The sequence below is a fragment of the Choloepus didactylus genome, chromosome 1, assembly GCF_015220235.1.
Source record: "Choloepus didactylus isolate mChoDid1 chromosome 1, mChoDid1.pri, whole genome shotgun sequence".
NCBI lineage: Eukaryota > Metazoa > Chordata > Mammalia > Pilosa > Megalonychidae > Choloepus > Choloepus didactylus.
The window spans coordinates 226552579-226578837 of NC_051307.1; the positions used below are offsets into that span (position 1 = coordinate 226552579).

General features: G+C 50.2%; 1 long non-coding RNA gene across 1 annotated transcript; it reads right to left on the minus strand.

Moving 5' to 3' along the window:
- Positions 1–3160: 3160 nt before the first annotated feature.
- On the minus strand, positions 3161–25779 carry LOC119529149. Its single transcript, XR_005215815.1, has 3 exons — positions 25668–25779; positions 4317–4417; positions 3161–3379 (listed from the first exon to the last, which is right to left on the minus strand). It is a non-coding gene; the product is annotated as an uncharacterized LOC119529149 (long non-coding RNA).
- Between the last annotated feature and the right edge of the window lie 480 nt (positions 25780–26259).

Genomic DNA, 26259 nt, shown 5'->3' on the forward strand with positions numbered 1-26259 from the left:
AATCCTTCTCAACTCAATTCACTGCCAAACCGGGCGAGTGCTCCAACTCGACAGAATTATCAGCACTGAGCTAACAGTGACAGATGAACTGAGAGGCGAGTGGGGACAGCAAGCAAACAGATTTATTTCTCAGCTCAGAGATTTCATCTGGGCTTTCCCCCAACAAAAGACGAATTTCTCTGTAAGGTGTCCGCAGGACCTGGTGCCGGAGTTGATTTTATTCCCTTCAGCCTTGAGGGAGCAGCTGAAGAAACAGGAGACTGAGGCAGCCAGCACCCTGAGCCTCTTTCCACCCAAGGAAACGTTCACGCAATCCCAACCAAGAGGCCACTGGAGTGGTGAGGGGCGGTGGAGGTGGGGGGTAGAGTTTGAGGAATGGCGGTTGCTTAGTGAAAAGGGATTGGCTGTCTGGGGGGTGAGTGGAAAACAGTCAACTTCAATCCAGTGGGAAATTATTCTTTGCCCAGGCCTTCTGTCTTAGGAGTTTTCCCAGGCAATCTTGAGCCCCAGGCAGCCGTGGTGGCGAATGGAACCACTTGTGTGGGGGCTGCAGGTCCTGCTGGGTGAGACTGGAAGGCTCTCAAGTCAGACGTTCTAACTCTGTGTTTGCCGCAAGAGCCAGGGCTGCCCAGACAGACTCAGTTGTAGGTGCTGTGTCACCCCTGGAGCACCAACTCGCCTGGGGTAGGGAGTGGGGGTGGAGGCTGTGTGAGCTGCTCGGTAAGTTAACAGCCCAATGCCTGAACAGCCCCTTCCATTGAATGGGACAGAGAGGGGACACCCTCTGTTACCAAGCGGGAGTTTGTTTAAAGATCATTGTTCACATAACTCCTGGAAGTACAACAGTTATGTCAAAGTGCATACGCAGTAAACATTTTGATAAATGCCAAAAGCTCTACCAGCTTCATTCCTGTATCAGGCAAGGCTTCCTGTGCAGCAACTCTGAAATTTCAACTACAGAGAACAACAAGCATTTCTTTTCTCCCTCACTTGCCTGCAGGTCGGCTGGGGCTCGGCTGATGTAGGCTTGGCATGGCTGGGCTGGGCACCGGGCGAGGGCCCTCCTCCTCCCGGGACCACCAGCCTCCTGGTGATGGCAGGAGCACAAAGAGGGGTGTTTCCGCCACCATCACTTCCACCTTCATGCCCTTGACCAAACCATAGCCAAGCCCGATTCAGTGGGGCGGGAAATGCTCTCCTGCCATGGAGTTTGGGGTAGGGGCCAGTGAAGACCTGCTCAGCCAAAGAATAATCTACACAACTCCCTGCCACGAATGTGTGTGCATGCCTTCTTATGCTCACACGTGCACAAAGAAGTACACACAAGAATGCTCACTGCAGCAGAGTTAGTGATACTGAAACCTAGGGAAAAAAGCAAATATCTACCAACGGAGTAATAAGTAAACGGTGTAACATGCATACAATGGAATACTATGTAGCAGTTAAAAGGGAATGGGATTTACCTTCAATAACAGATTTGGAAAGATTCCCAAGGTATGGTAAGTGAGAAAAGCAAGTCACAGAACAATGTATATTTATGATCACTTCCATTGTGGGAAAAAAACACCCCACTGGTGTATATGTGTGTCTGTGTGTACAGAGGAAGACTGAGGGGACGGCCAGAGGCAATTTTACTTATGGGGAAGACTGTCTGAATTATTTTAATCTCTGACAAAGGGAATGTGTTTTTATATTACATGTGAGATTTTTTGTTTTTTGTTTTTTTTTTCAATTAAAATACCAGAAGACAAAAAATAAGGCAACAGCATCGTTAGGGACTCCAGACCTTATTAGCTGCCAATATTTTAGGGACTTGGGAATGCTTGAATCCTCCAAACCACGGCCAGACAACAACCCCTTCCCTGCCATCCATACTCCACACCACACCACACCACACACACTCCTGTCCCCAGAGTTCTTCTGGGAGACAAACTCACATGAGAAGTCAGAGGAAGGAAACTAAAAGTTGCCCTTCTACCATGACCCACATAGGCTTCTCCAGTCTGCAAGCCCCATCCCGTGTCCGGCCGCCTGCTTGGCCTCATGAGAAGCAGGAAAGAGGACAAGATGGCCATGCAGGCCCTAACTTCCGCTTGGCTATCCAGCCCCAAGAGAGGGGAGAGGCGGCCACGCCTGGTGAGAGGGTTGTGACCACAGCGTGCCCCTGCCCGCCAGTACACCTGGCTCACCCGACAGTGCCCCCTTCTCCTGCACAGAGGCAAGAAAGTAAGTGGGAAAGGGGAGAGCTGTCACCTCCATAAAGTTTTCTTTCAAACCTTTACACTCACTCTATTTATTATGGTAACCACCAGCCTCATGAGGCTGTTTCAATTTAAGTAACTTCAAGTTAAGTTAAATTGAAGATCTGGCTCCTCAGTCACAGTAGCCACATTTCAAGTGCTCAATAGCCACATGTGAAACAGGCTAGAGGAATCCTTTATAGATAGAATAAAAATCAGACATAGTGAGAGAAAACCAGAGGGAGGAATGCAAACCGGAAGCCAGTGGAACCCAGCAATGACAGGAGAGGCCGCCATGTACATTGTCATGCGGCAGAAAAGCCGGGACCCAAGGTTATTGAAGCCAGCCCTAAAACGCCAGTCTTCAGGAGTTTTAGCATCACCACCATGCTGATGCCTTGATTTCAGACTGCTAGCCAATAAATTCCTGTTGTTTAAGCTAACTCATTGCATGGTATTTGTTTTGAGGAGCTGGCAAAGAAAGAAAATGGGGAAGGCAATAATAACAGTCCCCCTCAAAGGAATGATATAAGAATGAATGAGATCATTCAAGTAAGGCATTTATACAATGTCCCATAGATAGTAAGACCTTTTTTCTAACACATGGTTAATAATTTCATTTTAATCAAAATCAAGTAACTTTAAAACTAACAACCTGTCTCTCCCAAAATAGATATCCACCTGGATGTTGGCACATTCTGGACTCTCTGCAGGTGCCAGACAGCCCTGGTGGAGACCCACCTGGGCTGGCCCTGGGCGTGTGGCCCTCCAGTCTGCTCCACAGCTGGTAGATTGGGTTAATTCACTTCTGGCTCATTATGAGATTCAATTGCAGAGCCCAGGTCTCCGGCTTCCAGCCAAGCACCCCGGCTCTCCTCCCAAGGAGCCACATCAGAAAAGGAAAAATAATTAGCCATTAAAACACGTGCTACAGGGACATGACAAACGTCAAGCCCCAGTCTCCCATCCGGATGACATCCTGGCATTTAAAACAGTTCACAGCCACCTCCTGAGGTTCATGATGCATCATCCACTTGTTTGTGAAACTAGAGCTGGTGGCCTAGAATCCTCATGCGGCCTGGTGACTGTAGATTCCATGTGCTCTGGGGTTCTGTGGGCACTCACTCTTTTCCGTCTATCTGGTAGGGTTGGATCACACAGAGTGCCCATGTTAACAAGTCCAAAGTCATGGGCCTGCCTCCCACCCCCCAATCACCAATCCACCTATCTATCCTTCCATCCACCAATCCACCCACCTATTCCTCCATCTAGTCACCCATCCATCTACCTGTACACCAACATACCCACTCACCCTCCTTCCCTCCCTCCATTTATTCATCCATCCATCCACCCATCCATCCATCCATCTGTCCATCTATCCACTCAACTCATCTATTTACTAGATGAGCCATCTAGTCACCCAACCAGGCAATAGAAACTCAATAAGTTTCTACTAGCCACTCACATATTCATTAATTTGTAAGGCAAACAATTATCAGCAACTACTATTAATTAATTCATTCATTCAACCAATCAACTTGGATAGAGAACTTAATATCTCATTCATTTGTTCAGCAATGAACACCCACTGTTTATGCATTCACTTGATGATTGGGCAGCAACCATTTATTCATTCATTCAACAAATATTTGAGCATCCATTATTCAGTCAGTCAGATGGCAAGACAGCATTTATTGAACACTTAACTATATGCCAGACCCTGTTCCAGGCACATAGGATGCTGTAATGATTAGAACAAAGTCCATGCCTTTAAACAACAAACAATTATAAAAATGTGATTTCATCAGTTGCAACAAATGTTCTACACCTATGCAAGGTGTTAATAACAGGGTGGTATCTGGAAATCCTGTCTTTTATGCATGATTGTTCTGTTAACCTCTAGCCCCGCCCCCCAAATAGATATACCCATCAACAGATAACTGTTCTGCAAGATTGTAAGTGCACTGCTAAAGATATACATGGAGAATAGGGGAGCTCCAAGAAGGTGTACAAAACCCAGTCTGGAAGCTTTAGTGATAGCTTCCTGAGTAAGGGGATTGGTAAGCTGTGACTCACCTGTGGGCTTGAACTTCAGGCTGCCTTATACTCCACCTCTGTTTTCTAGCTCTGGGACTTGGGGTTGTGACTTCCCAAACTCTGAATGTCCATTTTATCACCTGGAAAATGAGGATATCAATGCCTAGCACATAGAATTTGAAGAGACAATGCATGTGCCCTTAGTGATCAATAACTGGTAGTTCTTACTATTAAAGCATGAGTAGCAGTGAGCCAAGCGAGAAGTTGGAGGGAGGGCACTCCAGGCTTCAAGACCCAAAGCCAAGGCCCAAAAACCAGAAAAATCTTGCTGTGCACAGGACCAGGGCATGGGGTGTGCTAAAAGTACACAGTGCTAAAAGTAATTTAGAGTTGCTGAAAAAAAGTGGTCAGTGGAAAGTAATGAAGGAGCTGAGGGAAAAGACCAGCCTGAGCATCTAAGGATAGCAGTTCTCAGAGTTTGTTCCCCTGAGCACAGCATCAGCATCCTGTGAGAACTCACAAGAAATGCAAATTCTTGAGCATCACCCCAGACTTAGATCAGAAACTCTGGCTGGGGCTGGGGCTCAGCAACCAGTGTGTTTAGAAGCCCTTCAGAGGATTCTGATGCACTCAAGCTGGGGAGTCGTGAGACTGCTGTAGGGTGCTAAGAGTTATTCTGTAGTGGTAGTATGGGTGGATCCAGAAAGGTTTCTGCAGGGCAGTATTTGTCAACGGCAAGGCAGCTTCTGGCCCAGACTCAAGGGTGCCAGACCATGGATCTGCCAGTTCCAGGAGCTCTCTGCACCCCCACCCCACCTCCCCATCCCCCTCCGCCTGCCTGTCACCCTAGGGGACGTGGCAGCAAACAATGTGCTGTGCTCTGCGAGCCGCCCTGGCTGTGTTGGCGGGCAGCCGGCCTGGCGTCAGGCATCACAATGACTCTCATTTCCTAGGAAACAGGGAGTCGCACTTGTACCTTTGCTGGGAGCCTCTGCATGTGGAGCCGTCATGTGACTTGGGGAGCTATTTTTAGCCTCCCATGGCCCTGTGTTGTAGGAAGAATGATTTGATGAAAATACTAAACTCATTAAAAGCCTGGGGGATGCGGACGGGAAGAGGGGCTGCCGGAGCAGGGAGGCTGCAGCCTCGCAGATTCCAGCCCAGACTGAGCACAGAGAGGTAGTGGCAGCTGGAGCCTGGCATTCTCAGGGGCTAGGGGGAAGGGGGGCACTAATAACTCTAATACCTGCTATCGGTGTATCTCCTATGCCCCAGGCACCGGGTTCAACTCTTTGCAGCATTGTTTTTGTTTTTCCCATATCAGGACACCCCAGAAGATAAGAACTATTAACATCCCATTTTGCAGATGTGGAAACTGAGGGCTCAGAGAAGTTAACATTGTTCAAGGTCATTAGCCAAGAAGCTGGAAATTCAAGATTCAAACCCAGGCCAGCTGACCCTGGAACTTCTTGCTTAACCATCTAGTTACAGGGAACCCCATCTATCCCCATCAGCTGTTCAAAGCAGGGGAAACAGGGCCGACTGCCTGGGTGCACAACCTGTGCAACTGTATTGGGCCCTACATACAGGAGGGCAGCAAGCTTGGTTTAATGTTCTGAGGTCACTGTCTTGAAATTCTCGATAATCTTTGAGAATCCATTATTCAGTCAGTCCTGGGCCAGTCCCTATATTTTCATTTTGCAGCAGCCCCTGCAAATTATGTAACTGGTCCTGCTGGAAGATTGTCCTTCCCCCTTCGCTGGAAGATTGTCCTTCCCCCTTCGCAGGCTCCTCTGATCTGCACACTTAACTAGCTTCTCAATTTATTTTTCTTCCCCCTGTTCAGAATAAGGCAGGAACTTTTTTAAATTGTGCTTTGAAACCAAATCCCAGCCTCGAATCTACTTCACCTTTCTGAGCTTCTGTTTCCTCATCTATAAAATGAAGGTAATAACAGATTCCATTTCATTGCTGACAGTTTGAGAGCAGATTTTCAAAGCTCTCAGCATGACACTGGGCTGGGCTGCCCCCATTGTATGTGTGAATCAGGACCTTTAGTTCCCTGTTGAGCATTCCCCTGGGTGTGTAAGGTTTGCCAAGGGGGTGACTCACACGGGCTTATGTGCAGCATTTGCCATGGACCTCTTCTCCTCTCCAGTCCCCCTTCACCCACTTTCACTGCCTGGAGTCTTGAGAGGGTCCTCAGCTGTGTCCCCAATGGGAAGTCAGCTGGGTGGACCCCAACATCTATGCCACTCCTGGGATCCCAAAGGCCCAGATCCTCCAAGAACAAACCTGGAGCCCCAGGTTCCAGGCTGAAAGGGGGAGATACTCCTTGCCTCACTCTAGGGTTTATCAGATGCTCAGGGTAATGGGGTCTAGGGGTCTACGTGTGCATCTTTACCTAAAGTCATACTCACACCAGCCCAACAGTCCCTATATTACAGATGAGGAAGAATGAGCTTGGAGAAGAAAGTAATTTGTCCAAGGTCACAGCCTAGAAAGTGGCATGGCCAAGATGAGAACCCAGGTTCAACTGCAAACCTAGTGTAAATCGCATGGCCCCACACTGTGCTAAGCAGGCAGCTTGTCCTGCAGCCCCTTTCTCCAAAGGACTCAGAAGCTGGGGTTGGCAGTAGGAGGTGGGACAGAGGGGTTCCTTTCCCCCAAAATGTGTTAAATGCCCTCATGCACACCAGCTCCTCCAGACAGGCCCACCAGCTTGCCAGCCAGCCTTAGTTCTTCTGAGTCTCAGCGTGGTCTCCAGGTCAAACACCCCTGCTATCAAGGGACTGGGGAGAGAACACTGCAGAAGGCTGCCGGAGGAGGAAGTTTCCTCAAGACAGAGAGCAGAGCTCTAAAGGAAAGTGTAGGCCCTGCAGAGGGTAGGGGAGGATGGAGCAGAGGACCACAAGGAGGTTGTTCTCAGAATAATATTTTGCCTTTGAAGGACCCCTCAAGTCAGGACATCCTCAGAGTTCAAAATGAGTCTCACCCACATTGGTGCCTCACCCACATGCCCGACACCCAGTACCTTCTCAAAAAGCACCTGCAGCCTCTGTCCTTGGGAGTTCTCTGGCTCCAGGAGTGCACTTGGCAACACAGAGCACGTGGAGTTTAACGCCCTCAGGAGCAGCCTGGCCAGTGATGGGTGGGGCTTAAATACCCAGCTTCCTTGCTCCTCAGGTGGGGCAATTCAAAGGCTGCCTCCCAGGGGTCCCCAAAGGGCCTGACCCCAGCTGCCCCCAGCAGCCACCTGCTCATTAACATGCCCTGTCTTGGCTGCCTTCCCTCCCCTGTCTCAGTTCCTCCCTTCCCTACTAACTGTCCTCAAATCTTTGCCTCAGAGGCTGCCTTCTGGGGGAACTCAGAGGAACACTGCAAGAACACACATGTTCATTTATGCTACAGATCCTCCTTGCATTTCTGTCATTGAGCATAAAAAGTTAGTTTCCCTAGGCCTCCGTCTCTAAAAAATGGAAATTATCATTCAATCAACAAACACTTATGGAGCTCCTCTATGTGCCCAGCCTTTGACATGAGATCTCAGGGGTCTGGGAGGTGACGGGTACAAATAAATATAGACGTTCTTTACCAAGTATGTGCTGTGTACCAGACCCTGTGAAAAGACCTCATATGCATTCTCTTATTTCATATCCACAATGACCCAGTAAAGCGGCTATTATTAGCCTCCTTTTGCAGACAGGGAATTGGACCCTCAGGGAGGTTAAGTGTTTTTCAAGGTGACACAGCAGTAAGTGGCAAAGTTGGGATCCCAGACACCAGCTTGTCACCCCCAAGCCACACAACCACTCAGCCTCCCTCCTGCCCACAGCTGGTGCAGCCTCAGGGACCCAGGCTCCTCTCACCAGCCAAGCAGCCACTGCCACTATGGCTTTCATTATTTCATTTCAACTAATCATGTTCACAGCTGTAAGTGGAGGAACTTAGAGTAAAAGCACCCAGGTCAACTCCCCACTCCTCCCCTTACTTGCTCCGTGGCCTTGGGCAAGTCAGTTCACCTGTCTGATTCCTTGTCAGTAAAAAGGGGCAGTGGTGAGGGTGATGTGAGCAGAAAGTACCAGCTGTTAGCCCTTTTTACATTGATGGTGAACTAATACCCTGTGAGTGCCAGAATCAGGACTCCGATCTAGTGCCTCACCCACCACCAGCTGGCTCTCTCTTACATGAGAAAAAAGCATAAAAGGAAGAATTCTCAATGTCAAGAATAAAGTAAGCCCCAAGGTCGGGGCCAAAGAGCCAGAGGTGAGGTGCAGCAGGCAAGGAACTTTGGGAGAGCAGTGACCGGTGACATCCCTCTGGAGGCGCACAGGGTCTGACTGTCACTCTCTAGCTGTCACCTCTCTGAACTTCAGTTCCTCATCCATGAAATGAAGATAATAGCATCAGTGTTATGTGAAAATTAAATGAGATAGCATGCACAAAGGGCTTAGCTCAGTGTCTGGCTAAGTGTTAACTCTTGATAGTGCAACAGGATGTGGCAAGTTGTATTTTCAAAAAATGGCCACAATGGTATCTTCATCTCCGATATGTGTTTTACAATGTGACATTGACATTTCTCCCATGGGGAGGTGGAGTCTATGATCCCTGCCCTGGATTCTGGGCAGGATTGTGCCATGACTGTGCAACTTCTGAGTCTGGGTCATACAAGGCAAGTACAACTTCCCTCTGGTTTTTTGGGTTGCTTGCTCTTGGGGATGGCATGAGGAAGTTCAAGCAGCCTCGTGGAGAGACACATGGAAACCCGAGGTCCCCAGCCCAAAGCCCTGGCTGAGCCCCCAGCCGACAGTCAGCACCTTCTTGCTACCCATGTGGGTGAGCCATCTTGAAATTGTAGGATCCAGCTCCAGTCCAGACACCTCACCCTTTGTAATGTGAAGCTGAGAAACACTGTCCTTACCCAGCCCTGCCCAAATTGCAGATTTATGAACAAAATCTATGACTGTTGCTGTTTTAAGCCACTAGGCTCGGGCAGCATGTGTAACTCATGCTGAGCGATGGAACCAAACCTTGAACACAGCATCCTGGGGCAAGTCTCTCTTTCACAATCCTCATTAACAGATGAGAAAAGCAGGACTCAGAGAAGTTAAGTAACACACAAGTTTACAGAGCTAGTAAGTGGGATTCTAACCCAGGTTTACCTGAGCTCCTAACAGTTAGGAGCATCTACCCTGAGGCATTCTGGGAAGGCTTCCTGGAGGAAGTGGCGTCTAAATCCTGAAGGTTGCTTGGGAGGTAGCTGAGAGACGGTGGGAGGGAAGAGTATTCTCGGTAGAGGGGGCAACTTGGAGTGCTAGGAGACCTGTTCTAAGGATAACAGAAGCTGGAAGTGGCTGGAAGGGCCTGTGGCAAGGGCCCAGGCTGGAGCAGGGCCCCGAGGCAGGCAGCATAAGGACGGCCTTTGTTAATCAGGCAGGCAGGCAGTTGGATGTCATCCCGAGGGCAGTGGGGAGCCATCTGCCTTTTTCTTCGGAGCCTTGTTGCCCAGCAGGAGTCCTCTCAGAGCATTTCACACTGCGGCCTGGCCCTCCTCCTTGGAGTCGGGAAGTGAGGGAAATGGTGGGTTTGTGCTCAGCAGGAGAGGAAATGTCTTTGCAAAGGCCCCTCGGGTCTGAGAATTAAGGGCTTCAGCTGACGACCTCCACCCTGCAGCCCTTCAAAAGGCTCCTCGCTGCCAAGTGTGATTGAAAATAAAGTCCTTCTCAGAGCTGCTGGGAGGCCCTTAGGGGATGGGTTACAGGATTCTCTCCTACAGGACGGCCCCCAAATTGAGGCCTCTCACCACCCTCTCAGGAGCACCTGGGTGAAAACCTCAACTTGTTATTGCTGCTAGGATGGGTTTACAGGTTAAGGCAGCCCCCTTGCACCTCCTGTGGGGCCTGGAGGGGGGGGGGGTGCTGGTGAAGAGTTGTTTGTCATTAAGATGCTTGTTATCTGGATCAAGGCCCCACAGGACGCGGTGATTTGGAAGCCCAGAAGCCTTTTTCTACCACCCTCCCACCCCCGCACCCACAAAAAGATAGCTTCTAGGTGTCTCCTAAAGACTGTCCCTGCATTCCTTGCAGATCCAAATTCCTCAGTCAAATAGGAGTTTCTGAAGTGTCTCAGGGACCTCCCCAGGCTGAGCGCTGCCCCCCACCCCCAGCCTCCTCTGGTGTCCACTCAGCTATTAATCCATCCAACAATCAACAAATTTTGTCAATAAACATCATATTGGGTAACTGCTAGGAGATAGAGCAGAAGCTGGGTGCCAGGGGGAACTGGGAGGAGGAAAACACCACTCCCAGCCCCTCTCCAGAGCAGTCTTTTCCAAGAAGCTTAAGTTCTCTTTAAGACTCTCCAAGTGGGGGCTGTGAAGGGAAGAGCCAAGAGGGAGTCTGAAAGACGGGATGGTCTTCCACATGGCCTCTATGGACAGCCCCCCTGCACGCACGCGCACACACACACACACACGTGTGCCTGCCATGCACCCCTACCTAGCCCCCCTTCCACCCTTCCATCCCCTACCTCCCACCATCACCCCCGTGTGTGCCTGACACCCCCTACCCCAGCTCCCCCACCGTTCAGGACACAGGAGTACCCAAAAGAGATCCCGGGTGTGAAAAGTGGGGACTCAGGAGCATTGAGGGGAAGGGGGGGAGGGGAGGGGAGGGAGAAGGAGAATGCTTAAGGGAGATATGCTTGGGTATTTGTTTTCTCTCTGCTGCTGGGGGAGAATCAGGAAGGAGAGCTGTCTGTGACTTGTTCATGGTGAGTCCCAGGGGATTGCCAGGCCCCCTGGGGTTCCTGCAGAGAGCCTCTCCTCTGGCCATTGTAAAATCTAGATTCAACTGGGTTCCCAGAGGGAAGACTAGGGAAAGACGCCCTAGGAAGGGGATGAAGTAGGAAGATGCTCAGTGCACCCCCAGGGAGGTGGCCGGTCCTGGGGTGGGGGAGACGACCAGGTGGTGTCCCTAAGGAGGCAGGACCCGGGCTCTGATACTGACTGCCAGCTCCAGCTGTGGCTTAGAAGGAGCCACTCTTGCCAGGCAGCAGCTCTGAGGTGCCAGTGCAGGGGGTGCAGTTGGGGGAGGGAGGGCTGGGTGGAGTGTCTCAGAAATTCTCTTCTGCACAGGAACCCTGTGGGAAGGGTGGGGGAAGGCTCCAGTCAGGACTGAACGTGCACATCCCATCCACACAGCAGGCTGGCCCTCGGAGTCAGTTTAGGTTATCTTGAAAAATATATAGAAATGTGGCAGCTCTTGCAAGCCTGAGTTCATGGCTGCGGATTCAGCAGAGGAGGAAATAAAATAGGAGCAGGGAGAGAGAGCAAGGGACAGAGGGAGAAACAGAGACTAAGACAAAAAAGAGACGCACCAACTAAAGGAGAGGAGAAGGGAAGTTTGAAGGAGGGAGATGGGGAGGAGATGCAGGAAGGACAGATAGAGCTAGAGAGAGAGAGACCCAGGAAAGGAGGAGAGAAGAGGAGGGGATGAGGAGAAGAGACAGAGGAGGGGGGAGAGGAAGAGAACAAGGAGAGAAAAGGAAGAAAGGAAGGGGGAAGGAGGTGAATCGAAGGGGGGAGGGGAAGAAGAGGAGAAGGGAGAGAAGGGAGAGAAGTGTTGCGGGGAGGGGGCGAGAGAAGGAGACAGGGAAGGAAGGAGGGAGGGTGGGGAAAGTGGGTGGGGAAAGCTAACTTTAGATAGTCACAGGCCCCAAGAGAGTCCCACTCTGGGCCCACATAGCTCATGAGGCAAATTCTCCACTCTCTCTCCACATCCTGAGCTGCCCACAGCCTATGGGTGGGAGCACAGCACAGGGGCAAAGCCCTGAGCCCCTCAATAAACCCCCAGAGCCCCAGGATTGTTTCCTTGGGGGTGAGTGGAGGCTAAAACCCTGGTCCATGCTCTGTTCCAAAGCAGTGTGCCCTGGCACGGGGCTGCATCCTCCTGGCGGAAGGGCCCATTGTCTAATGGACACAGACCTGCCACCCATTCAGCAAAGCCTGTGCCACGGAGCTGCAGCTGCTCCGAGGGGGCAGCTGTTGCTAATTCACAGAAAGGAGGTCCTAAAGGTGAGGAGAAGCCCAGCTCTTACATCTTGGCCACAACTTAGTCCTAAGGCTACACCCGGCAGCAGGGAAGGCTGGAGAATGTCATCTTTATTTTAGGGATTCATGTGTCCACCTAATATTTGGAAGTTCAATTTCTAAAGAAGAAGGAAGAACAAATATTCAGGGACATCAAGCAGAGAGCAGAGAGCCAGAGCCTGAAGTAATGCTGATAGGAGAGGCAGGCAAAAAAAGAGGCCAAGGTTCCTCCCAAAGAGGAACTGCCAGAGTGAAACGTTGGGGGGCAGGGCTGGGGATGCAGGGACAGAATGCACACATGACTTTCAGCACAAGGGTTGGTGCCATATGTCACCCCACAGACCTTGGAAGTCAGCCAGCTCTGGCTCTGCCGTTTGTTACCTGTGGCTGTGGGCAAATTACTTCAACTGTTAGAACCTCAGTTTCCTCAAACGCAAAATGTAAATAACGAGAGCCTAGACCTCATGGGTTATTGTAAGGGTGCAGGGTGACAATGTCAATACCCCCGAAGCCCTGTGCCTGGCACACAGAAAGCCCTAATGACTGGAAGCTGTGACAGGTCAGGGAGGTGTTTGGAACCGGTGGAGAGAAGGGGCATGGAAAGAGGCCTCAGGGAACCCCTTTTGCTGGAGCCACCAATTTGCCAGGCTTGCAGTCACAGGAGCTCCCAGACCCTGCCCTAAGCCCTTGATGTGCCTTCTTCATTTTGTCCTCACCCAGACCCTAGGAGGTGGAGCCTGATACCATCTCCATTTTAAAGAGGAGCAAGCTGAGGCTCCAAAGCCCTAAGTAAGGAACTAATGAGCTAACTGACTCATGTGCCCAGTGTTGCCACATGACTAATAACTGGTTGAGCCCAGGTGTCAGCAGGGGTCCTGAGGGTCCCCCTCCACTAGGAGGATGCCCCATTCCAGCAGAAAGCAGCCCAGCCTCTGGGAAATGCACAGTTCTCCCCTCAGACCTAGAAATCCTGGCTGACTCTCGGAGCTGGACTCGAGCCAGTGTTTGCCTGGGTAACGAAAATGCCTTGGGGAGCCCTGCCTGGCTCCAGGGAAGGCCCCAGGCCCTGGGCACAGGAATTAAGTGAAGGAGATGCCTCCCCTCCCCAGGCGTTCTCTGTTATCCTCCTCCACCAAGAAGGAGTTTGCAGTAGGAAAAATCCACAGACAGGACAGTGATGCTCAGGCCAGGAGGGGGTCCTGCCAGGGCCAGCGATGTGCAGGAGGGTAGAGGGGAAGGGCCTGAGGGCAGAGGCGGGGGAGGGGGTCCCAGTGTTTACTCACAGGCTGCCTGGAACAGGGTGTTCTGAAATTAGGAGGAAAGCCAAGAAACAAGGCGTGTGTGTGTGTCTGTGTGTGTGTGTGTCTGTGTGTGCACGCGCATACGCACACGTGTGTAGGGGAGGTGAGTGGCACCGTGAGATGTCAGGGACAGGATCAGACTACATGGGGGAGGGTTAGGCATTTATCTAGGCAGAACAGTGGGAGGTAGCGATGGAGAAGGGAGTGGAAAGGCAAGGAGGCAGAGGAAATAGGAGAGAGGAAAAGGGGAGGAAGGAGGAGGCACAGGGAGTGCCTGTGCCAGAGATATCAGGGGCATGTCACGCTCTCATTGCCCCCTGCATCCGTCAGCTGGGAAGAGCTGTTGGGTCCCTGAATGCTCCATGGAGAAAACCCTCCATGGAGCATTCAGGGAACAGGGACAGATAGCCCACCAGAGGGTCTGCTCTCTCCACAGCCATCAGCTGTGGCCTCTCCATTGAACTCCTATGCCAGCCAAGTTGCCCTCCCTCCCCACTCCCCCACTCCCCTGTGAATCAGGAGCAGGAGGCTGATTCTGGACCACTGATTCTGGGCGTTGCTAAAGGGGTTGAAGGCACATTTTCCATTTGATTTGGGGTTTGCCTCTCATTTGGTACTCTAAGAAATCTGCCTGTCTTGGTGTTGACAGGTTTGGATGAGTGACCGATGGCTGACTGATGGTGGCCAGCTGTGAATGGCAATGACGAGGCCACAGAGTCTGGAGGTCTGTGACTAAATATGACTGACCAGGTGACTGGTTGACCAGAAGATTGACTCACAGACCACATGACTGGCTGGCTAGGGGTGGACAGTGGGTTTGTTGGGTAGTTGACTGGTTAGTTGCCTGACTGACTCATACTGACTGGATAACTAGGTAGTTGACTGTCACTGACTATTTTGACTGCTGGACAATTGTGATTGAAAAACCGATGGACTAGATGGTTGGGTGACTAACTATGACTTCCTAACTGGCAGTTTTGAGTAGTGACCTTGCTGACTGACCCCTGTGACTGACTGGTTTTAGCTGACTAGATGACTGTACATGGCTGTGACCTGAAAGACATCACTGTATGCCTTTTTGGGATTCACTGGCTGGCTAGTGTTTCCTTGTGGCTGTGACTGTCCAGGCCACAGACTGTGGTTGCCTGTGACTAATTCTGACTGACAGTTCAATTGACAGAAACTGACTGTGCACTGACCACCTGCCTGAGTAATTGAAAAGTGACTGTCCACCTTGACTGCCAGAGATCGACTGTCCAGACTGACTGACTCAGGCCAGCGAGCAGCCTGGTGACTCATGGTGGGAGCAACTGTGCCTGACTGGATGGCCGTGACAGTGTACCTGAGTTGAGTGTGCTCACTACCGGCTGGCTGAGTTTGATTGGCCATCTGGGTGACTGATGACCACCAGGTGACAGGCTGGCTGTTCAAGATGGGCTAACTGACCCTGCCTGGACTGACTGACTGACTGACTGACTGGCTATCAGACTAAGATTGACCAGATGGTAGGAGACCTGCTGACCAGGGCTGTAACCCACGGGGTGTGTGGCCACGTCTGACTGTGTAGCTCTGACTGTGTAACAGGGTCTGACTCTGAGGCAATGACTAATTACTGACTGGCTGAGTGACCAGGTGACCATAACTGAGTCCCCATGTGAGTGGCTGTGATGGGGTGTCCCTGAGTGTGTAACTGAATCTGCCTGTGAGATGATGGCTGATTGCCTGACGGGCTGGGTTTGCGGACTGGCTGTCTGGTTGAGGTTGGCCGGGTGACTGACGAACTGTGACTGTGACTGACAAACTGTAACTGTGACTCACAGTGTGAGAGGCCGCGCCTCCCTGTGTGGCCCTGACTGTGTAACAGAGTCTGACTGTGAGACAATGACAGACTGACTGACGTTCCTGGCTGGCTGCCTGCAGACCCTACCCTTCCCAGAACCTCTAGAGTGGCCTAGTCAGGAGCTATCGCAGCCTGAGGGGACAGAGAAGCTTCTGTGGAGCAGCAGGGGCAGGAAGGAGGAGGCAGGAGCTGCCAGAAGAACAGGAGTAGGTCCTGCCCAGGGCCGAGCCCAGATGGAAAGTTCTCCACCTCAGCCCTGCAGGGTCTTGACCACTGGCACACATTTTCTGCGTTATTTTATTTTTTTGGCTTGAGTCTCATAGCTCCTTTGTTTAGGGGGGCTTGGGGGGAAGGGAGTTCAGGGAACCTATAAAAATATTGAGCCAATAACTCAACTGACAGGACTCCAATTAGAGGCGCTTGGGTTGGGGAGGGGAGGGAGGCAGCCGGGTGAGGTGGGGCCCCACTGACTGACGTTTATGGGGCCTGTATTGGGGCCAGAAACTGCTCTAGAAAAGCCGGGGCTTGATAATGCAGAGTGGGAGGAAACTTTGGAAGGAGGAATAATAGGTCTGTCAGTTGCACCTCTGTTGCTTCCGCTATTTTATAGCTGAGGAAACAGAAGCCCATGGCCCTCAAGGGCCCAGTGCATTTCCCAAAACCCAGCTCTCCCAGGGCTGCCCCACCAGAGCCCAAGAAGATGGCAAACCCCAGCCCTTTCTCACTCTCCCCAAAAAGCGCCAGGCCTCGGCTTTCAGGGGTTGGGTTGAAGACCTTGGGCAAGTCACTTTGCCTCTCTGAGCCTCATTTTCCTCATCTCAGATGGGGTTCCTGAACTCAGACTGGGTTCAGAGTTGCCTCTGCTCCTTGCTGAATGTGTCATCTCGGACAGGGAGCTTTACCTTTTGTGCCTCGGTTAACTCATCCACAAATGGGAATAATATCAATAATGGTATTTTTTTCATAAGCTTGTCAGGAGGAGGAAAAAAAAACATGATCCAGATGAAGACTTCAACTCAGTGCCTGGCTACAAGTAGACAACCAAGAAATGTGCACTTTCATTTTGATTGAGAGTCATCTCATGGGGGATTATAAGGATTAATCAAGGTCTTTGGTGCAAATGTACTTGGGGAGCCATGAAGCTGAGCCCCAAGGAAGGGCAGGGCACTGGTGGCCTGGTCACAGCTCCATCGATAAGCCCATTTGGACCTTCCCCAGCCACCATGAGATGCCATTGTTCCCCGCAAAGCATGCTACAGCCCCTCTGGGAGCCTCAGTTGCTCCTGACACCACAGCCCCTGGGGCCTGGCCCATGGGGACAGGGAGACGAAAACAGGAAGAAATTCTCTGGGGTCCCCCTGGGAAGAAACAAGGACCCAGCTGTCATGGCTAGCCCCTCTTGGGGGCAAGGTCTCAGGGCCTTCCGGGCCAGGAGAGAAGGTGAGGAGGCCAAGAGCCTGCACATGGGCCCAGAAAACTGCCCCCCGCCCCCACTGCTGGTCTGTTCTCCAGGGGCTGCTGCAGACATGAGTTCATTTGACCTTTATAGCCATCCACAGCTGCAAATTACTACAAACCAGGTAATGAAGATTCCCCAAGGTCACAATCAAGGAACAGCAAGATTGCCTCCCAGGGCATTCCTTCCTCATTCATTCCTTCAGTCAGCAGGTTTTTAGTGAACACTTACTTTGCTATACCAGGCAGATGCATCAGCAAATAAGGGTCCCTACACTCGAAAGAGTCAGACAGCCCTGCAGAGACTTCAGAGTCCAGACTCAGGAGCTAGGAGACCTGTGTTCCAATCCCAGCTCATCAGCTGCCTGAGCCTTTGTCTCTCTGAGCCTCAGTGTTCCCATCTGTAAAACAGGGATAACTATAGCACCAACCTCACAGGGTCACAGTGAGGATATGACAAAATGTTCAACAAAAGCATAAAAAACTATATATGGCTCATGGAGCTGAGCGTGTGCCCCTTCTGCCCCACCAACTGCTTCCTCATCCGTTAAATGGGCATAATACTGAAACCTACCCCAGAGGGTCAGTGTGAGAAGTTAATGTGAAAATGTGTATCTAGCACTTAGCATAGTTACCGGCATCTTGCACAGCTCCAGGGGGTGCTATTCGCATCACTGTTGGGCATGCACAGCTTATGCAGCTTTTCACAGTGGCCCTGCCTGGCCCACAGTAAGAACTCAACAAACAAGAGCCCTTTGCCTTGCTCTTAGAGGGGAAAGCAGACAAGGAAACAAGCACTAAAATACAAAAGGGTCCTAATGGCTAAGTTAGGGTAGAGTGAATCCAGAAGAGGGACCCCCACTTCATGGGGGAATGAGAAAGGAAAATAAGGGGATGGAGACAGACAAGGCTAAGTCAAGGAGAGGGGTGAGCCAGATGAAGGCTACAGCGGGTGGGGGGCTCCTGGTACAGGGCAGGGCCTGTGCAAAGGCCTGGAGACAAAAGAGTGGAGCAGCCGGGGGCTTTCTGCCCTATAGTGGAACTGGAACCAGGGTCCGAAGGATTTGGGTGGGAAAAGATGCCCTGGGCCTGTGACTGGGGGTGGGGTGGGGGTAGATGATGGGGGCAGAGCAAAGGCCCCACCCAAGCTCCCAGAGTCCTGCAGGGTTAGTCCTTTTAGCCTTCGTGAGGTTCTCAGGCAGTCCCCAAGCCAGCTCTCCCGCCTCTTGGGCTCCTGGGCTCCTCATTCTTTCCAGCCTCAGGCAGGGACTGTCACTGGCTCATTCACTTCTTGTGTTAGTTTCCTATAACTGCTGTAACAAACTATCACAAAATTAGAGGCTTAAAACCATACAAATTCATTCTCTCACAGTTCTGGGGGCCAGAAGTCTAAAACTCAAGGGGTCAGCCAGGCTGTGTTCTTTCCGCAGGTTTCATGGGAGAAACTGTTTCCTTGCCTTTTCAAACTTTTATAGGCCGGCTGTATTCTTTGGCTTGTGGCCCCTTCCTTATATCACTCCAACCTCTTCCTTCTGTCATCACATTTCCTGCAGTCCTTCTGATCTCCTGCCTCCCTGTTGTAAATAATTCTGTGATTATATCAGGTTTACCCAGCGTTCTGGTTTGCTAGAGCTGCCATTATGCAAAATACCAGAAATGGATTGGCTTTTATAAAGGGGATTTATTTAGTTACAAATTTACAGTTCTAAGATCATAAAACTGTCCACCTAAGGCATCAACAAGATGCCTTCACTGAAGGAAGGCCGATGGCATCCGGAACACCTCTGTCAGCTGGGATGACACAGGGCTGGCGTCTGCTGGTCCTTTGCTCCTGGGTTCTGGTTTCAAAGTGGCTTTTTTCCAAAATGACTCTGGGCTTCTGTCTCTCTTAGCTTATCTTTCTTAGCTTCTGTGCATCATGCTTATTTTCCCAGAGCATTTCTCTCTAAGCATCTGGGGGTCCTCTCTTAGCTTCTCCAGGGCCAACTCTGGGCTTCATCTCTTGGCTTACCATCTCCAAACTTCTTTCTGTCCACACCTCCAAGTGTCTGGGTCTGTGTCAACTCTTAGCTTCTTCAGGGGGCAAAGTCTGGATCACATATCTTAGCTTCTCTCCAAAATGTCTCCCTCAGGTTCTCTGAGCTCCTTCTCTCCATAAGCTCTCTTAAGTATTCCAGTGAACTAATCACTGGATGGTTTGGTTCACAACCTCCATGGAAATGATCTAATCAAAAGGTCTCACCTACAATTGGGTGGGTCACATGTCCATGGAAACAACCTAATCAAAAGGTCCCACCCTAATCAAAAGACCAATAAGTCTGCCCCCGTAAGATTGCATTAAAGGACATGGCTTTTGTGGGGGACATAACAGATTCAAACCAGCACACCAAGATAATCCAGGATAGTCATCCCATCTCAAGGAGGGAGATTAATCACATTTGCAAAGTCCCTCCTGCCCCAGGGCATTTGCACTTACTGTTCTCTCTGCCTGGAATCCTTCTCCCTCAGATATCTGCATGGCTGATGCCTCTTTTAGGTATCTTCTCAAATGAACTCCTCCCTCCCCGCCCCCCAGCACTCCCCATCCCTTTGTTTTTCTCTGTTGTTTCCCTGCCTTATTTTTCTCCATTCCACTCATCCCTAACTGATGTCTTACATTTTTACTTTGTAATTTGTCTGTCTCCCTTCAACTACAATGTAAACTGCACAAAGACTTGGATTTTGTCTACTCTGTTCACTGCTATATCCTTGGCACCGAGAATAGTGCCTAGTACTTAGCAAGTATCAAAATAAATAATGAATGAATGAATGAGGCAACCAAGGCTCAGAGAGGTGAATAGTCTTGCCCAAGGCCACACAGCTAGTAAGGAGAAATGCTGGGGATTTGGGAGTTAGGTGGGTCTGACTCCCAAAACTCAATGATGTGTTTTAACAATGCCTGTCAGCTTCTTAAAATGTACCTATTAGGGTACCAGCCCTTCAGGCCCTGCCTTTTATCTTTTCCTGGTTGAGGTGGGGGTAGGTGTGGGCTGCTGTGTGACTCACCCTAGGAAGTAACCAGAGGAATGAAAATAGAAGGCATTGTGAGAGCAGGGACCATGCCTGTTTCTCTTGTTGTGGTATAATCAGTACCTGGCATACCTGGCACATAAGTGGCACATAAGTGGTGTTTAAGAAAACTGTGCTTACCAATGAATGTATGAGTCACAGTTCTGAAGTCCTGCTAGCTAGCTAACTACTTATCTATTCCTACCATCCATCTATCTATCCATCTGTGCTGGCTTGAATATATTAGGTCCCCCAAACACCATTGTCTTTGATACAATCTTGTGTGGGCAGATGTATTAGTGTTGATTAGATTTCGGAATCCTTTGGGTGTTTCCATGGAGATGTGATTCAATCAACTGTGGACAAGACCTTTGGTTGGATAATTTCCATGGAGGTGTTGCCCCACCCATTCAGGATGGGTCTGAATTAAATGACTGGAGCACTATATAAGCTCAGACAGAAGGAGCAAGCCTGACAGCCAAGAGGGACTCTTCGAAGAATGCACAGAAGCTGAGAGTAGCTGCAGATGAGAGACTGTTTGAAGACAGCCGTTGAAAGCATACATTTGCTCCGGAGAAGCTAAGAGAGGACAAATGCCCCAAGAGCAATTGAGAGTGGTATTTTTGAGGAACTGCAGCCTAGAGAGGAACATCCTGGAAGAAAGCCATTTTGAACCCAGAACTTTGGAGCAGACACCACCACGTGCCTTCCCAGCTAACAGCGGTTCTCCAGACACCATTGGCCGTCCTCCAGAGAAGGTACCCAACTGCTGATGTGTTACCGTGGACACTTTATGGCCTTAAGACTATAACTTTGTAACCAAATAGCCCCCCTTTTATAAAAGCCAGTCCACTTCTGGTGTTTTGCATTCTGGCAGCATCCATCCATCCACCCATTCATCTATGTAATCTATCTATCCCTATCTTGTAGGTAGGTAGGTATCTATCTATCCATCCATCTTTCTACCCATCTATCTAATCTATCCCTATCATAATGTATGTATCTATCTATGTATCTATCTATCCATCTATCTACTTGGTCTATCTATCCCTATCATATATGAATGTATGCTTGTATCTGTATCTATTCATCTCTCCACTCATCCACCCCTCTACCTATCTCATTGCAGCTCCTGGCCTCATAATGTTTACCCAGTCCTGGGACATCCAGCTGGAAGGAGAGAGAATTCTGGGTGGGACTCCTCCTCATCTCAAACTGTACCTTAGAGGTCACTGCTCTGGGAGAGCAGGCTTAGGGACAAGTGGGCTTTGGGGGCCCCTCTTTTTCTGCCTTGAGGCCCTCACCACATTCCCTCCTCTGCCCACCCCCCTCCTCATCTCCACCCCTCTGGTTTTACAATAGGGTCCCACCAAGCAGCACCTACCCACCCCCTCGCCCCTGACCCAAACACCTGCTCTCAGTGGTCAGCACCCAGGACAGGGACTCCTGTAACGGTTGGGGGAAGGCCCCACGTTAGCCTTCCCTCCCATCAGCCTGAAGCTACCTTAGCTCAGGGGTCATTGTGAGGGCCCGCCATATAAAGCAGCCGTCTGGGCTTGGCAAATTGTAGATACTCAACAAACACTCATTCTTAGACTCTTAGTTTCCCCCAAACATTTATTTTCTGCTCCCACCTCTCCCTTCTCCAGCCCCCATTTTCAGGAAAAATCGACCCTTTATCTATCTGCATGGTTTCCTTCCTACCAAGCTACCAGAAAGAGAAGTCTTGAAACCTCCCATGTTGGGAGAAGAAGAAATAGAAAGGGAAAAAAAAAAAAAAAGCAACAGGACAGTGTAAACAAGGCTTAATTAACCCCCGTATGCAGCCCAGAGGGGCACACAGATGCAGCTGCAGCGGTGAGGGTTTGAGGATGAGGGGAGGGCCACGTGGGCTGGGCTGGGCAGGGCAGGAGGTGACTCAGACCCTGTTGAAGGAAAGGGTTTGAAAAAAAAAGAAAGAAAATAGAAAAGAAAAGGTTTTGAAGAGACCTGTCAGCAAGATTTGCTGAAGGAATGTTGACAGACTTGGGAGGAGGAGGCCTAAATGATGTCTCTGCAGAATTCATTCAGTCCCACACACATATGCATTTTAACTGGCCGCGCGAGTGCTGTGAGGAAGGGCAGGGCCAGGGCTGGTCTGGGGGGCCCTGACGGCCACAGTTGCGAGACGATGAGCCCGCTGGGGCCTGAGGCGGGTGAGAAGGAAGTTTGGGAGGGAAGGTGCAGCCTGCCAGAGCTCAGAGCCTGTGCCAACCCCAGCCTCCCACGGGCGTCAGGAAGGGGTGTCGTGTGACTTGTGGGATCTGTGGGCAAACAAACTGTGTGCCTGGGCACTCGCCCAGGGACAGGAAGCCTGCTTCTGAACCATTTGATTATAATAAACGTCAACCATTCGTTGAGTGTCTACAATTTGCCAAATCCAAATGGCTACTTTATATGGCAGGCCCTCACAACGACCCTCGAGCTAAGGACTTCTGTTTTCATTTTACTGAGGAGACAGAGGCTCAACTGGGTCACACGGCTCTAATTGGCAGGGCCAGGATTTGAACCCAGGTCTGGTCTTAGGAACGCACCCTATTTCTGAATCAGTAAGGAGTATTTTGGTTGCAAACGACAAATATCCAATTCAAACCAGCTTAAGTCTCCCCACACCTTCACCCTCCAAAAGGAATTTATTATAATTTTAGGGCTTTCACTGCTGGATCCAGATGCTCAAACACTGCTCTCACAAATCTGTCTCATCCTTTGGGTCTGTTTTCTTCTGTGTTGGCTTTATCTTATGGCAGCAAAGATGGCTACAGAGGCTCCAGGCTTGTATTCTATAAGCTTCATAAACGCGGTGGAAATGTGCACATCTGTTCTAGCTCCAGCACAAGTCCTGGGTATCATTTTCACTGGCCCAGCTTAGGTCACATGAACCAGCCGGAGCCAACCATTTGGCCAAGATGGTGTAATATTTCCACTGGCCAGGATCAGATCAGGTGTCCACCCCTGAAGCTGGCAGATGAGAACAGCATCCCTCCTACCCCCCAAGTCCTAAGGGCAGAGAGTGGGGAAGAGATGATTCACCAAAGGGAAACTGGGGATCATTTACCAGTAGAATGGATGCTGGGCAAGCAGAAACAACAGATGCCCACTACAGCCTCTCTGTTTCTCCCTTCGGTCTTTAGTAATGTTCCTCCTACCTCATCCTCACGGAAGGAGAAGCTGTGGCAAGGCAAGGTGTGGTAAGGCAAGATGGCCTTGGGGCGAGTTGCCTTTGTATGGCAGGTTGGATTGCTCAGCCATTTGACTTTCTTTAGCCAATGGAATGGAAATGAATGTGATGCAAACAGAAGTTATAAATGTGCTTCCTTAGTTTGGCTTGTTGGTTTGTGCTTCTGCCATTTGTCATAAGACATCCTCTGGGTAACCACTGATTCCCAAATGAAGAAAACATGTGCAATACGCCTGATCATAGACTCATGGCCTAAATCAGAGCTACCTGAGACCCACATTTGTGGTTGTAAGCCCCTGAGATTTTGTGGGCTATTTATCACGCCACATAACAGTGCAAAACGTGACTAATGCACTTTCAAAGTTTAGGAGTTTACGCTGGGGGAGACCACTACTTTTTTAAATAAACAGTCTACCAGGGAGTTAGTAGTACTCTGAGCTGAGTCCAGGCTATATGCCTTCCAAGATGCCCTGGAAACCCAGACAGGCACAGCCACCATATTTTAATACAACACCCATAGGTCAACTCCCACCAAAAGAAGTCTCCACAGGTGAGTAGGAGTTTCAGCATCTTTTCTGGAGCCCTGCAATTCACTCACCCTCTATCCAGAGTGCCTCAGGACCTTTACTGGCCATGCGTCCTTGGGCAAGTCATTTACCCCGCCTCAACCTCATTTCCTCATCTGCAGAAGGAACCAATACTAATCCTTAGCTTTGGGAAAACTTATTGGAGAGACTTCATATAAAACACACAGAGTTAAGTACCTGGTGGAGGTGAAAGGTCAGTAAACGTTAGCTTTATATTTATTTCTTATTCAAATTGCTGGTGGAGGAAAGATGCACTGACATGTTTGGTCTGCTCCTCTCAGCCTAGAATGTCATGCAACTGTGTCTATATCCCAGCCACGAAGCCCCCCAGATGCCTAAACCTGGGAGAAGATGAATCTGCCCCATTGGCAAGGCAGGGAACTTTGTTTTGTTTTGTTTTCGTAACTTGAAATCACACAGCCAATTTATTTATTTTGATTGTTCATCACACAAGTAAAAATAAAACAGAGTTGCGAACAGTGACAGCATTTACTACAACTTTAACTCATGAGAAAGAACCATGGCTGGAAGAAAAGTCACAATCCCATTAAGTGGCAAAAAAATTGAACACTCATGCTTCATTTCTGTGGGAAATTTACTGTAAGGTGGGATTTTAGTGCCAATTCACAAACCAGCCCCTGGTCCCGGCTTTTCTGGGCTCTGCTTTTTGAGGTTTCCAGTCCCCACCCTGCAGTGTGGAACTTGGAAAGAAATAATGATCCTTATTAAATTATAGTAGCAGAGTAACAGTTTACTGGGCACTTTCCAGGCGCCAGCACTATGCAATGTTCTTGATGGGCAGGATCGCATTTAAATCTCACCTCATTCCTGCGAGGCTGTTATGAATTTTATCTCATTTCACAGATAAGGAAACCACGACTCAGAGACCCTGATTGTCTCGCCCACGTCCCACAGCTAGTCAGGGGCAGATCTGGGATTTGAACTTAGCTCCTGTTCCAAAGCTTGTGCCCCAAACCCCAAGTTTAGGCTGCACTCCACAGTCCTGGTAACTGGCAGCCCCGCGCGATGCTGAGTCAGCAGAGTCAGCAGCGTCATCTTCCCTGACCTTGAGTGGAACCCCAGGAGCTCAGCCTCAGGGCCTTTTTCCCTCTTTCTGCCTCCACTGTCCCAGCCTGTGACTCTGGCTCCCAGGGGCTGCCCCTCCCTGGAAGGAAAGGATGTTAATGTCAGGCCCCTCACTTGCAGCATCTAGGAAGGGCACCCTCGGAACTGGAACCTTCTGCCCTCACTGCAGACTCCCCAGCCCCGGCCTCGGCAGCAGGCAGCCCGCTCCACTGAGAAGGATGCCGGGGTAAGGGCTGCAGCCCGTGTCCCACACCTGGCCTGACCTCTCCCCAGGTGTGTGGCTTCAGGTAGTGACTAGCGTCCCTGGCCTTCAGTTTCCCCACCTGTAAAAGAATGGCACCAATGTGGCTCAGTTGTTTCCAAACATTTTTAGCCAAGGAAACCGTTAGTGAAAACTCATGCAGAACCTCCAAGTGTAAAACCAATGAAAGAGCAGCTGCTCCAGATAAAAGAAGCCTGGATTTCGGCGCCTCTCAGCCTCCAAAGGGAGCAAACACTGCTAACCTGGTTCATCCCTGAGACCCCGCGCTCTTGTTCTGTCACATGCTCCGCAGAAAAGTTTTCCTTCCCAAAGATGCTAATCAATATTCTTGGGGTTCACGTGACAGAAACTCAATTCAGACTAACTTAAACAGAAAGAGGAATGTACGGGCTCTTGCATGGAGGAAATTCAAGGATTTGTATGCCTTTAGATGCAGATGAATTAGGAGCTCAGACAATAGCATCACAAATTTCTCTGTGTCTCAACAACTATCCTTATCTCTTACCTTGTTTCATTCCCAGGTAGGGAAAGATGGCCTCTGGCAGCTCCAAGTTCATATGGTCCTCAGGGCTCACAAGAAGAGATAACCTGTCTTCCAGAGTCCTTAGCAAACCCCATAAAACGTCTCTGGGCTTGTCACGTGCCAGCCTGGACCAATCACTGTGGCCAGGGAATGGGGAGCCCTGATTGGCCAGCTTGGGTCACGTGTTCATTAGAGCCCGTAGACTCTCAGTTTCAGAACCATGTGGAGTGGAAGCAGGGCGTTCTCAAAGAATGGGTGGTGGAGACCCAAAATAGCCTGCATGTACTTCACGGACAGCCATTGCAGGCAGTGGCCCCAAAATTCTCCCAGCCTACCAGGAGTTGGATTTAGCAGTTTCACCTTCTTTCTTCCCTAAAACCAATCTCTGACCAAGTCCAGCTGCCAATCAGCTCCTCCTCCTCTTCTCCCTCCTCCTGCTCCCCATTGCCCACAGCCACTCCTGCAGCCTGGCTCCTTCTTTACAGGGGTCATCAAACAGCCTCACCACTGAGCGCCTGCTCTCCAGCAACCCCTAGCCAGCGAGTTCCCTAGAATTCCACTTTGGTTTTTCCTC